The sequence below is a fragment of the Oxyura jamaicensis genome, chromosome Z (assembly GCF_011077185.1).
Source record: "Oxyura jamaicensis isolate SHBP4307 breed ruddy duck chromosome Z, BPBGC_Ojam_1.0, whole genome shotgun sequence".
NCBI classification, from domain to species: Eukaryota; Metazoa; Chordata; class Aves; order Anseriformes; family Anatidae; genus Oxyura; species Oxyura jamaicensis.
In genome coordinates this window covers 22,898,654-22,914,110 of record NC_048926.1, presented here as the reverse complement: position 1 = coordinate 22,914,110, position 15,457 = coordinate 22,898,654, and the positions used below count along the sequence as shown (strand labels likewise).

Below are 15,457 nucleotides of genomic sequence, written 5' to 3'. Positions count from 1 at the left end.
AAGTAGAATCTAAATCCACAGTAATTTTGTTCCTAATCCCTGTTAATTGGCATTAAAAGCAATAGTTTTATTGTGCCATTAGTTGCTGAAATTTCCTGTCTGATGCTAACAGGATGTGACCGCTCATGCTGTAAGCTGGTGAAAGGAGCCTCCCCCCCCCAGCCTCTCTGAAGGGTGTTTACCAGTTACATCAGCAGCAGAGCTGAAAATGAAACCAGCCATCAGATGTTTATAGGGAAAAGCAAGAACAACTCGGCACAAAAATATCTGGTCAGGTTCATTCTAGCCCACTCCATTATCTACAAATGAGCACAGAACTACGGAGCAGAGGATGTGTAAACACAGGAAAGGAAAAAACTGGTTGGGGAGGCAGGCAGTGGCAGCACACACAGCAGCCTGATAGACTCAGGATGGCTCATGTGGCCAACTGACAGAAGACCCAACCAATTATTACTGAAACAGAATTATGGAGTAAAAAAATCTTGTTGTTTGTATATTTTTTATGAGCCCTGTTTACTCCGCTAAACAAACAACAACAAAATCATCATTTCTATATTAGCAAATTACTACAAAATGAAGCTTCTGGTACTGGCAACAAAAACATGAATTGGTTTGTCTTCAGAAATGTTACAGGCTTTTCTCATCCTAAGGCACCAACACACACCACAACACATGCCCAGATACCGGCCGTTTGCTTGATGTTAAAAGAGGGTCTATTGTGTCAACTCCCAGCACAACTTAAATCTCTTCCAGCCAACAAGAGCCCTAGCCCTCAAGAATTCCGGTAAGCTGTAAACATGTTCATACTGTAAGGAACTGGGAACATCCTCAGCTCTTACAGGAAGGTAAAGAACCAGGGCCTGGGGAGGGGACGGTTTGGCTTGGGCATCCCCCAAAAGCACCCCCTCCTCTCACAGAGAAATTCCAGTGCAACCTGCAAACCCTGACCCGCACATCTGCTCCACAGCAACCCTTCTTGTTCTCTTCATGAGGAAAGCATGGATCTTGAGCCTGATGGACTCTGACAAGAAACTGAAACATAGAAAGAAAGGGTGTACTGTGAGGAGACTGCCTCTTGCTAAATGCCACTGGCATGCTCTGGTTGTGGTTTCAAAACCTCATTTGGTGACAACACCAAGTTAAGGTATTTTCACTTCCTCTAGCCTCCCATCCGTGCTATTTCTTTCCGTCTCTTCTAGAAAAACAAAGCAAAACAAGAAATAAAGATTTTTTTTTCAAAATCAGACTGTTTTTGCCATTTGCTTCATTGAACGAAACCGGCCTACACTCAGACAAATGACAGACCAATGAAACAAAGTGCTGCAGTAGGGGGAGAGAACAAGCAACAGAAACGGACTTATGAAAAGGGTTTTTGGAACCATTTCACCATTTTAATGTGAAGCTGTGGTCTGAGTCTCCCTGCTCCTGATATGAAAACGATGTTCAACTGCATTCACGTCTGCATGTCCTCACAAAGGCAGGGAACACGAAAAAACACATTGTACTTGCTTGCATACAGCATTCAGAGCAAATGAAATAAAAGGCATTACTCATGAAACAACAATGGTGAATGGTAACAACAGGAGGAGGAACATGATAGTAAATACACTATAACAACAACCACTTGTTATACATAAAAATGAGGGATGCTTATAGCTTCTTTTTTGTTGTTATTAAAGAAAATAAAGGAACAGAGGGCACAAATCAGTTTTGTGATTCAACAGCTACAGGGATACAAACAAAATCAGTGATGCTCTGGCTAATTTGCTGAAACACAAAAGCTAGTAACAAAACTCAAAGCTTCTCTTGGAGTTAACTACTTTCCAAGTTCTGAATGACTATATTTTAAAACCAAACCAACGACATAAAAAATAAAGCCCACACAGCACAACACAAAATGTACACCCAACTCCAAAGGGCAGTACAACTCTCAGGAAACTCTCAGAAGATCAATGTCAAGCATGAATTCTGCAGACATTTGCTGAAATCTTCTGTTTCTTTTATTTTATGGAGTAAATTCTAACGACTTCAATTTACTGTTTTTATTTGTTTGGAACATTTATTTCTGCTGGATTATGTAAATGTAAAAAAAAAATGTATTAATATAACGAATGAGTCAGCACTTGACCTTTTTTATGTCAAAAGCACAACAATGACAAAAACAGATCCAACTTTGTAAAAATAAAACAACCTAACTATATTTTTAATCTGAGAAAATAAGCAAGAAAACTCTTGACAAATACTTGCATAGTAAGAATACATTCTGCTTTAAGCACAGCCTTTAACTGAGTCAGTACTCTGCTGTATCCCTAGACCAATGCATCAGTAAGGCACAGGTATAAAAGAATAGAGACTTATAATTAAGGCAAGATGCATTACAGAAACAACCTTAAAAACAGAACAAGGAAAATTATAGGTTAAGCTTAGAGTAAAAAAAAATAATAATAAATCAGAATATATTCAGATACCTAAACAATTGTAATTTTAACTTTTTTGTATAAACACTAACTCGTTAAGCAGACAAGTACATAGAATGTTTATTGCACTCGTGCCATCAAATTGCTGTCACCTGAAAAGGTATTATACCCTACACTCCAGGGAGTTTTAAGTTCTCACATATTTTTTTTTATTTCCATGCCAACCCTAGAAACTAACTTCCATCTGAACAGTCAAACTATCCAAGTGAGTCGTTCGTCTGAAGAATGGTCTCTAATTGTATACTACTAACAATGTTGCTGAAATTAGCAATAGATCCAAGCTACATTTCTGATGTTTGACTTGATTGCATATTCTTTGGGTATTTGTAGTGTTACTAAGAACATTAAGAGGAATAAATTGATTTTAAAAACCACTTTCTTTGAGTTTCATCCATTTCTCCTCAAACGGAAAAAGCTAGACAAATTCAAGGGTATCTACTATCATAACCTGAAGGATGAAGAACACTCTAGCCCCTCACAGCCTTGTGAAATATTCAAAAACCCAAGATTTTTTAAAGCCATGATATCAATGTTTCAATACTGAGGTTTGCAAATGACTAACAAATTACTTCACAACATGGAACATACGTGTTTGGTTCTTGAATGTACATTCTTGTTTTTGAATGCATATTCTTGAATTTATAATGTATATATGTAGAAATAGGAAATAGACTCATATATCCCACTAGCATATTAAAGACAACTCCATCCTCCATTTGCCACTTTCTCCCATTTTGTTTAAACACACAATGCAAATAAATGCAGCTGCTGTACAGCTATTGCAGTGCTATACAGTTAGTAATCAGAGATACTTGGTACAGCTAGCAGTACCAAGGCATCTCAGAATCACTTTGGTTTCAAAATTAACTAATTACTATATTAAATAACTCAATTTTCCTTCATTGTTGATGTGGAAAAGATCCACGGGAACAAATAGAACAAATTCCTGACTTCCTATGCAAAGAAAACAATAAAAATTAAATACACACAGCAAACAGACTAAGAGATTGTAAGCCTGCTGGAAGAGGTATAAAACCATATTAAACTGCTTATGCTTCTGGTTTAGTCCTTTGAGAGATTATGTCTGGATCTACTGTACGAGTAAATGCTGTGTATCACATACTGTCAACATCTATTCAAGCAAAGAGGAAGAGATGCTGTCTTAATTCCACCATTTAAAACAACAGTTGAAAGAGATGAAACAGCATATGGGAAGGAAAAGGGAAAAGGCACTGCAAGTCACTTGCCCATGGGAAGCAGCGATCCTTACAGAGTGGTAAGCACAGCTGAGGCAGCGCAGCAACAGCAATTTCTTAGCTCAGCAGAGAATGCCAAAGCACAGGAAGCATACAGCACTGTAGACTACACAAAAAGCAGGAAAAAATGAGATAGAAGCATGTGCACAGTCTCCGTAAGTTATGCATTGTCTGTAGCAATGCCAGATAAAATTCAGATTTTGTATGTTTAAAATTGGTATTTCATAGTAAGTTCCAAAATTACAGGCACTAGAGTGTCAATATTTATTCCCATTTCCACGATCCGAGCAGCACTATTAATAAAATCAAAGCAGATGGAAGCTGCAGTCATACATTGGTGGAGGGAGGGGGCGGGGGAAGGGGGAAGGTTGTTTTTTGTTTGGTTGGTTTGGGGGAGGGGAAGGGCAGCACTCTGCAGACATTCATACAGAAGTTCTGAAGACAAAATATTCTGTTGGGTATTCTTTTTATTCAAGAGAAGTACTTGCACCTAGCCACCCTTAAAATATTAGGCAAAAATCAACTTAGTGCCATCCACACGGGCATCATTTAAAGAATAAACTGATTCTGAACACGTTTCCTTTCCAGAGCTTTGAACAGAAAAATTAACTGTATTTGACTTAATTTTAATACTCTCAAGTATAATATCTATGTAAAGAATGTTTATATAACAAGAAGAGAGAAATTATTTGATGCAATATCTCATGCAAACCAGAAAAATGGATGGTAAGAGGCCCAAGTAAACAAAGCATTTTTTTCAAGCATTGTTTATCTTTTTTTTTTTTTTGAAAATGTGCTCATCTTTTCTAAGAACTAAATAAATTTATTTTTAAAAGTAGTATAAAATGCTAATGCTTCACAAACCAAAACATTTAATAATGGACTTTAACCTTCAAAACAGAATTACTCTCCTGCAGCTTAGCTTCCCTTACATTCTCTTTTCTATATACATGCTCACACACACACACATACGCATAAGCACACAATACCATGTAAATAAGCATAATTCACTTGGCTCTTAAACCGATACTTGTAATAAACAAAAAATTTCATTCAGAACAAGAGCTCATGCAGAGTAAAATACAAGTGCTTAGGAGGTGATTGTTATGGCGTATGAAAAAAGAACAGGATCTATGTTTTAATGTTTTGTGTAGTGTAAAAGAAAGAAAAATATGGTACTTACCACTGTGTTACTTTCTTCTCCCTGCTGCTTCTTCCCTGAGCTTTCAAAGCCAACATTCTGTTTAAAACAAAGGGACAAAAATTTTAGTCACACCTATCCATACCAGGTAAGCAAAAACTGTTATCTCATTGTATTGTATATCTATTTTGCTTTAAGATTTGTTTTTAAAAAAAGTTGAATGTTTGTGAATTGTAGTTCAGAGACCACTATAGTACTATTACAACAGTTCAGAATCTACTATACTGCTACTAATAGTTCAGAGAACTTGAAATACTATCTCAAAACAGTAAAAATACAAATATTTTTGGGGGAAAACTATTTTGTGCAATATATAGTAGAGAATATCATTGCTTTTTCTATTTAATTTTGACTTGCTGTATTTATTAAATTGCTTACATCAGATATCTTTTAGACACAATTCTGAAGTTAACAAAATACATAAGAAATCAATGGAACATGAGAAATCCACACTTCTCCCACACCATTAATTTTAGATTATTTCTTCAGAAAGTTGCAATACATTTAGTAAGGCACAGCAGATAACTAATGCTATCTTCACTGAATTAGAACAATTATAAACATACAAAAACACATTCAGCACATTCAACTGAACATATTCAAAATTATTGGTTAGACCTATGCAAAGAATAAATTTGGCCTAAAAATACAGATGGAAGTAGAACATCTCTTAGAAGGATTAAATATCAGCATAGAAAAGCAGATCATCTAACTGAACATGAAGTCATGCACAGCTATGGAGCTGAGTCTGGTAAAGTTTAATCTGTCAAATCTGTAGTACCTAGAAAAAACTAAAATTGTGGGGAGCACAGGTAGTAGCCTCATTTAAGGGATTCACCCATAAATGGATCTACAACTTACTCATTTCCAAAAAAAAAAAAAAGCTGAATCAGCCCATTATAAAAAGCTTCACAAACGTGTCCCCCAAAAAATCCTAAAACAGGTTTGAAATCAAAATTGTTCCAGGAGAAACGGAAGTTACTTTGTCTAGAGTAAGAAGCAAGCACAATCACAGACTGATAAACCCATAGGAAACAGGATCAACACAACAAGATTTTGCTATAACCAGCTTTCACATGTTACTTGCCCTGCTCCTCACTCAACTGTCACTGGTGCCATTTAGTGCATTTGTGCCACGTGGATTCCAATGCGCTATACTGTATAAATATATTCATTTATTCTCATTAGGATTACCAGGATATGCAAATAGCAAGGAAAAAAAAAAACAATATAGGTGATATAAATACTAAAGCCTCAAGTCTACTGAGTTTCCCGTTCAAAAAACTTCTATCAGTTTAGCCAGCATCAGAAATATGTAACAGCTGCACTCAAGAAAGAGAGCAAGGACCAAAACAGACTGTGAAACCTGGGATCCTAGAAGAGAGCCTATGTCAAACGGTCACAACTGCATGCTTCTCTCCTCTTCATAATGCTTTGCTCCTACTGAAAAACTAAACTTTGCAAAATCTATTTAGAGGCACTGTACACAAAGCTCTCAAACGGAAGAAATGCAGGTTTGCAGTAGCTCTACTAAAATAAACAGAATTAATCCTGAGAAAACTGCAGTGCAGGCCTGGATCTGACAGTAAGACCATCAGGTGATTGTGCCTCTGAAAAGAAAAAGGCAAGATGTCCAGACTTCACTGGCAGAGCATTCAGACTAGAAAAATAATCCAAGAAATAACTTGCTCCGTAATCATCACAAAAACAATAAACAAAAGAAAACAAAAGAGAGATTACTCTTGCATCATTTCCTGACACCTGTTAGGCTGTCTCTCTTGAAATGCCCACGAGAATAAATTCCAGTGGTAGGGAGCCATTACCAAATCATGAAGTGTTTGCGGACTTCAAAACCAAGCACAAGGAACTCATCCAATTCCAACTGTCCCAAGAAGATAATACAGAAACTGGGATGTGCACGCATGGTAGGAGGAATACACACCAAGTCATCTTGCTTTAAAGATGAAACAACATAGTGAGCAAAACACAGCAGTTACAGAAGCAGATGAGAACAATGAACTCACTGCAAACAATGTTATCCTAATGTCACTTGAATCAAACTGAATCAGATAAATTTGTGCCTGAATCAGAAGAGAATGGCTAGGAGAGTGCTGTAACTACAACGGCAAGCACTGCTGAGTCTTCAAAAGCAGGAACTCTAGGGTTTCACAGTCCAGGTCCATTTTACAGAAAAGAGCAATAAATTCCCAATGAAAATAGAGATGGATATTCTGAGGAGCCCAGGGTAACCACACACCAGGATCTCAACTAGCTCTTTCTTAGTCACTTTGCTACTTCTTTTGCAGATCATGGTAACAGTGGCTTTAAATGACTAGTGATAAATTATCGTATGGTAAAAACACTTTGTGAAGTTTTATTTAACCCTCCTCTGGCATGTTGTATCAACCACAGCAGATTGATCTGTCAGGTTCCTCTAACCGAGTCGCTGCATAAGAGTAGCAGCACTATGCTTAATGTACTGGCAGAAAGAACTATCATATGCTCTTCTTCTTCCTACCCTTCCTTGTGTGTAATAACTCAACCAGTACTAGAAAATGCTTGCCAGATGGGACTGCTGTTCTGCTTCAGTGAAGCTCTTCTTGCCACCACATTGTGTGCTGCATGCTGCTCATATCACTGGTTTTAGTAAAGTGAGCCCAGCAGCTATGCTTATGTTTCTTTCTTACTACAACTTTCACATAAACACATTTCACCTTAAATCCTCAGTATTCTTTGAACTGCTTATTGGAAGACTTTGAATGGATATTGATGTACCCAGAACACCATGGGCAAGGTTACACACAACAGATCAGGACGTAGGGTAAAACTTCAGAGTCAGATGAATGGCAATGAATAACTCGTAAGCAGTTTTTACTTTCTCATGCTTGCTGGAAGGAAAGAAGAGAGGGGGAGGAGGGAGGTAATCACAATGTTAAACTTTTCATCTAAGGCAGCATTGAAAAGAAATAGCTTAATTGCTTGCTTCAGACATTTCAGGCAACCTTTCAGCCCATGGCAATCATCCTCCATTTAAAATAGTCAAAACAGTAAAAAAAGGTGAATTATTTCTTTAAATAATTCCAGAAGAGCATCACAAAAGCAGGATTATCTATACTGTCTTGAAACATCCATTCACGTTCAATGACAAAGACAGTATGTTTAGCTAGAAAGAATTCAGATTTATCAAGATTATCCATAGCACAGACATAAATTGAGCAGGTAAATACCACACTCTAACACTAAAATCCACCTTGTAAAAATAGGAATGCTTTTAGGGCAATGACAGTAGTTACATTGTTTTCCTTTGAACAGGAACCAAGAAGATTAGGGGTTCCAAAGGAGACCATGGAAGTGCAACTCTGTGCACAATTAGTATCACTGTCCTCAGTGAAGCAGGTTTTGCCAAATAAAGAAAAGGATAACCAAATAATAAAAGAAAAAAAAGTCTCTTAACTTCCATACTCTACCACACTAAATTTCCCTATACAAATAACAATAACCTCAGAAAGAAAAAAAAATCTAGATAATTTGTAGGACTTGACTATATTATGATCCAAATCATGCCAGAGAAGGGTAAACTTTGGTGACTATGGACTACATTGTGTCAGATTAAAACCAGCAGAATATTCTAGTAAACATCAGGAGAGTATGCAGCAATACAGACAACTATTTTACATATACCAATAATAAACAAGTCTTATTGCCAGTGGTTACTGGCAAGATTCTTACTCAGTCACAACGTGCTAGATTGGTGTGAAATCCGTGCCTTATAGTGAGTTAGATTTCAAGAAAGAGTAACATATGCTTTGATTGAGAAAATATAAGATAAACATAGCTGGCAAAATATTTATCTCTGCACAGCATACCTTCTGACATCAGACAGACATTTCACACTTGTGGCAGGAAAGTCTGAAGACCATTTTTTTAGTTGATCTCAGACTGCTGTACTGGAGAAGAGGGAGGGGCGAGAGGAAGGGAGGATGAGGGAGACACAAAGGTCTCAGACACCATTCTCAAGAAAAGCCTATCTTGTTTTTCCTGGAAGCAGACGTTGTCACTCTGTCTCACTGTTTATCATTTCTTGGGCGTTTGAACCAGAGCCAGACATTCAGAGCAAAGTAAAGAAGCAACCTTGCTGAGCGGATTGTCTCTGACAAAAACCTAAAAAGCTGCAGGAGCTGTGCTATCTGGCTTGGGTGGAGGAGTCTATGATGTTAATTATGATACGCTGCTTTAAGGGGCAAGAGACTGACCTGCTTAGGAATTGTAACCTCCTTGTACCAACGGTGTCACTGCTGTTGACAGCCAGAATCCTTCAACACAGGAAGAGGACAGCTGATGGCACGTTCTCAGTGGGTACACTAAGATTCGCATTTGCTTCCAGCGTGCCCCAGAATAACCTGTATTTGGCAGCACTGCTGGTGTTCTGCAGAGAACGTACATTTGAGAAGCATTCTGCCAAGGGATGTGGGGTATGCCCATCAACAGCAATGGAAGAGGCACTGTTACAGGTCCATGACTGGCTGAATTGCTATGATTTACATTTTAACATTAGAGTTGGTTCTGCTGGGGCAACTACAGTTCTGTAAGAGATATTTTTAATTATCTTAAAACTGAATTAAATGCCCAGCACCTAGCATAATGAAAATGCGTTCGTTACTTACAGTACCATAACAGCACTTCTGGAAAGATGGTTAAGGAAACACACTCATACCTGCAAGTATGCAGACAAATGAGATCTGCTAAATTTTGTTGTTGATTGCTTTCTCTTACGGAAGCTAGTCAAAGGGTCTCCAAACTTATTTCCAAAGCAAAAAAATAAAATTTGACCTCAACTTAAATAAACAAACAAGCAACCCCACTATTTTCAAGTTATTTCTCATACCGCTGTGGATATACATGCAAAACCCCTCCTAAATTTTAAGTGCACAGTGTGGTTCTGCAACAAAATATACCTATGCCTAGATTTATAAAAATTGCCACGAGTTCAAAGTCCCCCTTTACAGTAGTGCAATTAGTGATGAAATAACATGTATTGCTGAGTTTAATCTCAGCAGTGAAAAACTGCTATAATGCACATGCACAAGACTGGAAGAATTTTTCAGTTCTTATAACTGCAAGGAACCTTTCTTACATCAAAGATGCCTGTTTCTCAAAGCATAAGTCTCACAGGTATGCTCTGAAAAATTCCTCTATAATAAGGACTACATACAACATAGCTGTTCGGTATAAACAATTGCATCTACGACACCAACAAAAGGCTTAGCTGTTACAGATAGGTAGCCATATTGGGACTTAATTACATCTAAACCCAATACTCCCTCTAATAGAAGACAGATACAGCACAATTTTTCACTGCTCTGAGTAGTTAGAATTACAGAATAATGTAGGCTGGACAGGCCCCTTCCAGGTCATGCAGTCCAACCCACTAACGCTACCCTAGCAGGGCTAATTTCAACATTAGAGCCAACATAAAAGTCAAAAGTTACTTTGAGTTAAGGTCCATGTCAATATGTAAATAGTAAGGTCAGCTGGCCTATTTAAAATCATTTCCAGTGGAGAAAGTTAAGATATAGTACCTTTTGTAAACAGCCTTGCCTCCATTGTAGCAAAATTATCCAGTTGATGTTATTGCTATCCAAAATACCATTTTTCAAGTCTTACTAAAGCAGCTGAATTATCATGGATTGATTCAATCATTTATGAATTAATGATATACAATGCTTCATCTCTCTGCAATTCCAGTATTCTTTCCTCCAATGAAAAGGAAAATACCAGGAACATCCCTTCACAGAACCAAGATGTTTTATATCACTGGACAGAAAATAAATTAGAGAAATCACTATTTAATTGGAAATTATTACTACTTTACTGGAGCAGACAAATACATTCACCAAAAAGGAGAGAGTATTCACAGACTTGTGAATCATTACTTTCTGTAAACCAAGGTTGCTCTTCACTACATCCGAGGAGGATTAAATTACTCCGATATACTGTCAGCAAGTCTGCTTAGGCTTTACTGATGTTTACTCGTTAGGTTACTGTTATGCTATAGCATTAGCTCAAATAACCAGAGACAAGGCCAGGAATTAAGAATCAGAAAAAGACATGATGCTGTGATTTTACATTCAAAAACTTAGTATTAATGATTTTTAGCAAGGTTTTAAAACAAAGTATCTAGAATATTAATATGCCTGACATCCTTACACACTGTATTCATTAAACAGAAGCCTTATACAAAATAAACAATCTATTTTCACATCAATTTATTACTTGTCTTTGTAGTACGCAATATAGTAGTATCTGAACTTCAAAAAAAAATTAAAAAGGAAATAAAGAAAGAAAAAGAAAACTGAGAAACAAACCAAGCACAACAGACAACCATGTGAGGCCATCAGTCAATATGACAAAGCTTTTGGGACCTTGTTCTCACAGGCCCTGCCTAGTAACCACCAAACCAGCAGGTCTCAGAATAGCTACAGTTGCATCCCATGTACCATAAAAGTTCTTTACCAAGTCACTTTCATAAGGGACTTTTGAGCTAGCTCCCTGGCTGGACGTAACTGCATGCTACACCAGCTAGACTATTTAAACCTTGGGAACTTATACTGCTAGTGGTAACACAAAGAATCCAACAAAACTCAGACCAGGAACTGAAAAGAAAGAACCAAAAAACAACAAAGAAACACATTCCCTGTAAGTTATGATTACTCCTACCCAAGCTTCAACCATTTCAAATATTTCCACTGCAGCTACAGAAATGCCAACAACTTCAGAGGACTGGATGTACCTACTTCACATCAGGAGGCCAATTAGCAGCACAAAATTTGGCAAGAGCACTCAGAATAACAAGAGGGGTTATAAATCCATGAGAAAACTATTTAGACCTGGTGCCCTCACCCTTCACACCTATGTCACCCCCATCCTTTTCGCCTTTCTCCCCCTCTTATTCCTAAGTTTCCCATCAGCACATGCAACCTAGACAGTGACAGATCCAGATGGTCATACTGATTATGGGAAAGAAAAAGAAAGCAAAAAATTTAGGAAACAAATGACTAAATAAGAATACTTAAGAGACTGAATATACTTATTTAATCGGTAGTAAGATTTGTTGTTAAAAATGTGAAGCAGTCACCAAGCCACACTAAACTCCATGAGAACACGTAGCACTCTCTAAACCATTTCATCTACGTTTATTTGGCAACTTGTATGGTGTTATTACCATGACCCTTGGCTCTTTTTCACCCACTGCCCTTTATCACACAACCCCTCTGCCCTCCTCTACTTTATACCGCCCACATACTGTCTACATTTTTTACATTCAGTATTATTAAATACTGAAGTACTTTGGGGAGGGACATATCTAAGTTTATTTGCACAGTACTTAAGAAACAGGGTGCCATGTTTTATAGGGAGCATGGGCGTGTGTAAAGTGGTGGTGGCACCCAACACCCACACCTCTGTGAGCAAGGAGTAATCATCTGGATATTGCATCAAGCAGATGCTGACTCACTGATATCGATAACCTGCTGGCTGCTTTGTATGAGTAAGATGGAAGTAATCTAGATACTGAAGTGAATACTAACACCAAGCATGAAAGAAAGAGGAATTAGGGAATAAGAACCTTCAGAGAAGACTTCCTGCTCTTCATTTAACTGTACACCGAGTTTTCCAACAGCAACTAGTGAAGCAATCGAACAAGCCCTAGGATGAGTCATCCATCTGAATGACCAAAAGACTATCACAGAGTGAGCACTACTGCCCTAAAAGTTAGATCACCTAGACTGAAGTACTCTTAAATGCTGGTTTCCAGCACCCCAGATGAATAACCTACTGCTCTATTCCCATTAATTAGAATTACAAAGGTGGTACGGATCCCTCCATTTTAGACCTATAACCAGAGTGCATCTGAGTACTGCCTGCATCCGGCGGATACCTTGGCAATTATGCCACAGCTTATACAGAAGATTGGATCCAAGAGTTCTTGCAGCTTATTAAAATACAGAAGACTGTGGACAGGTGCAACAGCAGAAACAGACACAGAACTCAGACTGCAAATTTTACCGACTGTGAATGACAGTGACACATTAAGCACATGAATTTGTCTCATGCCTGTGGCCATTTGTTGCTACTGCCAGCCAGGAGATGGTGCAACAGTTTGAGCTGCTGTTAACTGAATACTCTGGGGCTTTATATTTAAAATAGTTTGAGGTACTATTACCTGAACACTCCAAGGCTCTTTAAACTTCTCAAATTGTGCATAAAATTGTGCATGATTGTCCCCCTGTACTCGGCTCTGGTGAGGGTGCCCCTCGAGTACTGTGTTCAGTTTTGAGCCCCTCGCTACAAAAAGGACATCGAGGCCCTGGAGGGTGTCCAGAGAAGGGCTACGAAGCTGGTGAAGGGTCTGGAGAACAAGTCTTATGAGGAGCAGCTGAGGGAGCTGGGGTTGTTCAGCCTGGAGAAGAGGGGGCTCAGGGGCGACCTTATTGCACTCTACAGGTACCTGAAAGGAGGCTGTAGCGAGGTGGGGGTTGGTCTGTTCTCCCACGTGCCTGGTGACAGGACGAGGGGGAATGGGCTTAAGTTGCGCCAGGGGAGGTTTAGGTTGGATATTAGGAAGAACTTCTTTACTGAACAGGTTGTTAGTCACTGGAATAGGCTGCCCAGGGAAGTGGTTGAGTCACCATCCCTGGAGGTCTTTAAAAGACATTTAGATGTAGAGCTTAGGGATATGGTTTAGTGGAAGACTTGTTAGTGTTAGGTCAGAGGTTGGACTCGGTGATCTTGGAGGTCTCTTCCAACCTAGATTATTCTGTGATTCTGTGAAATACACTGGACTAAATTGTTAGAACCAAAAGTCACCTGAAATGAGGTTATTTGAGTTGCCTGAAAATAGGTATTAGGAACTTGAATCATTTACTCCCCTATATGTAGCATTTCCCATATTTCAGAAACACAATTTTATAGCGTAATAGAGATTTCAAATTAAAATTCTTTAAATAACAGAAAGTATCAGCAAGCAGTTGCTATAATTGTATCCTTAATAATAGCTCTCACTCTACCAGCCAAGCCATTGTTAGGGTATGTAAATTCCTGAGTTCCCTTTCCTTCCAGGGCAGAGGTGAGTGGTGCTAGTTGAGTAACACTGAAATCTATTTTTAGATGTCATTTCCCCCCACCACACACACACACACGTAAAGGCATAACTTTCCAATTAACAATTGCTATTATGAACCTTTTACTTCCTTCTGCATTTATTTTGTTCCTCAGTATTTTACAAAAGTTCGTTTAGGAGACATCATTGACTGGTTTGATTACAGATACAAATACCAAGCTAAAATCTTGCTTGCAAAAATGCTTAACATGCTAAAAGGGAAAATTAACTTCAACTGGGAACTTCAAAGGGAAATTAACTTCAACTGTGCCTCAAATACACAAAATGATACAAAAATATTAGGGTGTTATTGTTTTTTTGGGTGAGTTAAAGAAAAAAGAACTGTTAAGATACTTTCTACAGCTTCAGCCATCGATTACTGGGCACATCAGTGATGTAGTAATATTTCAACGACTCATCCCTTATCCACTTTTTGAAGATACACTGTTGAATATCAGTGTTCTCCATAAACAATAACAAAGGAAGAAACCTGGAAGAATAAAACACTTCTATATTCAAAACAGAAATTAGATAGTAGAGCAGGAACAAAGCAGAATCACAGAAAGATGATTTTTTTAGAAAATGCACTGATGTGGTGAATTAAAACTTTTTCTTAAGTTGTGAATAATTGAACAGGTGTCTTCCTGGAAGCTGAAGTTTCCTGTTTGAACTGGTATTAAATTCATAACTAACCACAACAGCTACTGATCATGAATAACCATATACAACATCATACCAAAATGTATTTTTACTCTCTTACACTTCACACAGGCATGTGCCATCTGCCACTGAGGTATGATCTGCTTTTCTGTGACATTATCACATTACCCTTGAAAAGACTAATGCTGCTGCTTAATCTCATGGTTTGAGCCAATTTATACACACTAAGCTTTGGCTTGTTGTCCAATCTCCTCAATACCTGCCTGAGAATCAATGATGAAGAGCACAGATTGTCACTTTTTACCATATAATGTAAAGGCACCCTCATTATAAAGAGAATTCACAGTCGGGTAAAAAACTATTCTGGGAGAGATTGGTTTTATGCATGGAATGGAACCATACAATCCTCTCTTAACACACAGAAACAAACCAGGACCACAAGCCACCTGAACTAAAAGACAAACAGTTCATTAAGGTAATAAAAGTGTCTTTCATTTGAAATGACATGGCTACTGTAATTAATCCCCAGCTCTCAAGAAAGTTTAAGGAAATGAATATGCTGAATTCAAGTGACTGCAAAATCCTCCTAGTTTTTTTTTTCCTGTATTAAAAAAAATACTGTCCAGACTGAAATTGAAGTACCCAGTAGAGGGGTAGCTTTTGATTCTGAAAAAGCAAGAACAATTGTTATATAAAACCCAGGTAG

General features: G+C 38.0%; 1 protein-coding gene across 6 annotated transcripts in view; it reads right to left on the bottom strand.

The window, feature by feature from the left end:
* Positions 1-15,457, bottom strand: part of ERBIN (erbb2 interacting protein) — a 122,071-nt gene that overhangs the window by 74,150 nt on the left and 32,464 nt on the right. For all 6 annotated transcript variants that reach the window (XM_035309244.1, XM_035309245.1, XM_035309247.1 and 3 more), the window contains one exon: positions 4,917-4,973. The gene's annotated coding sequence lies outside the window, so the exon portion shown is untranslated. The remainder of the gene's footprint in view (positions 1-4,916; positions 4,974-15,457) is intronic.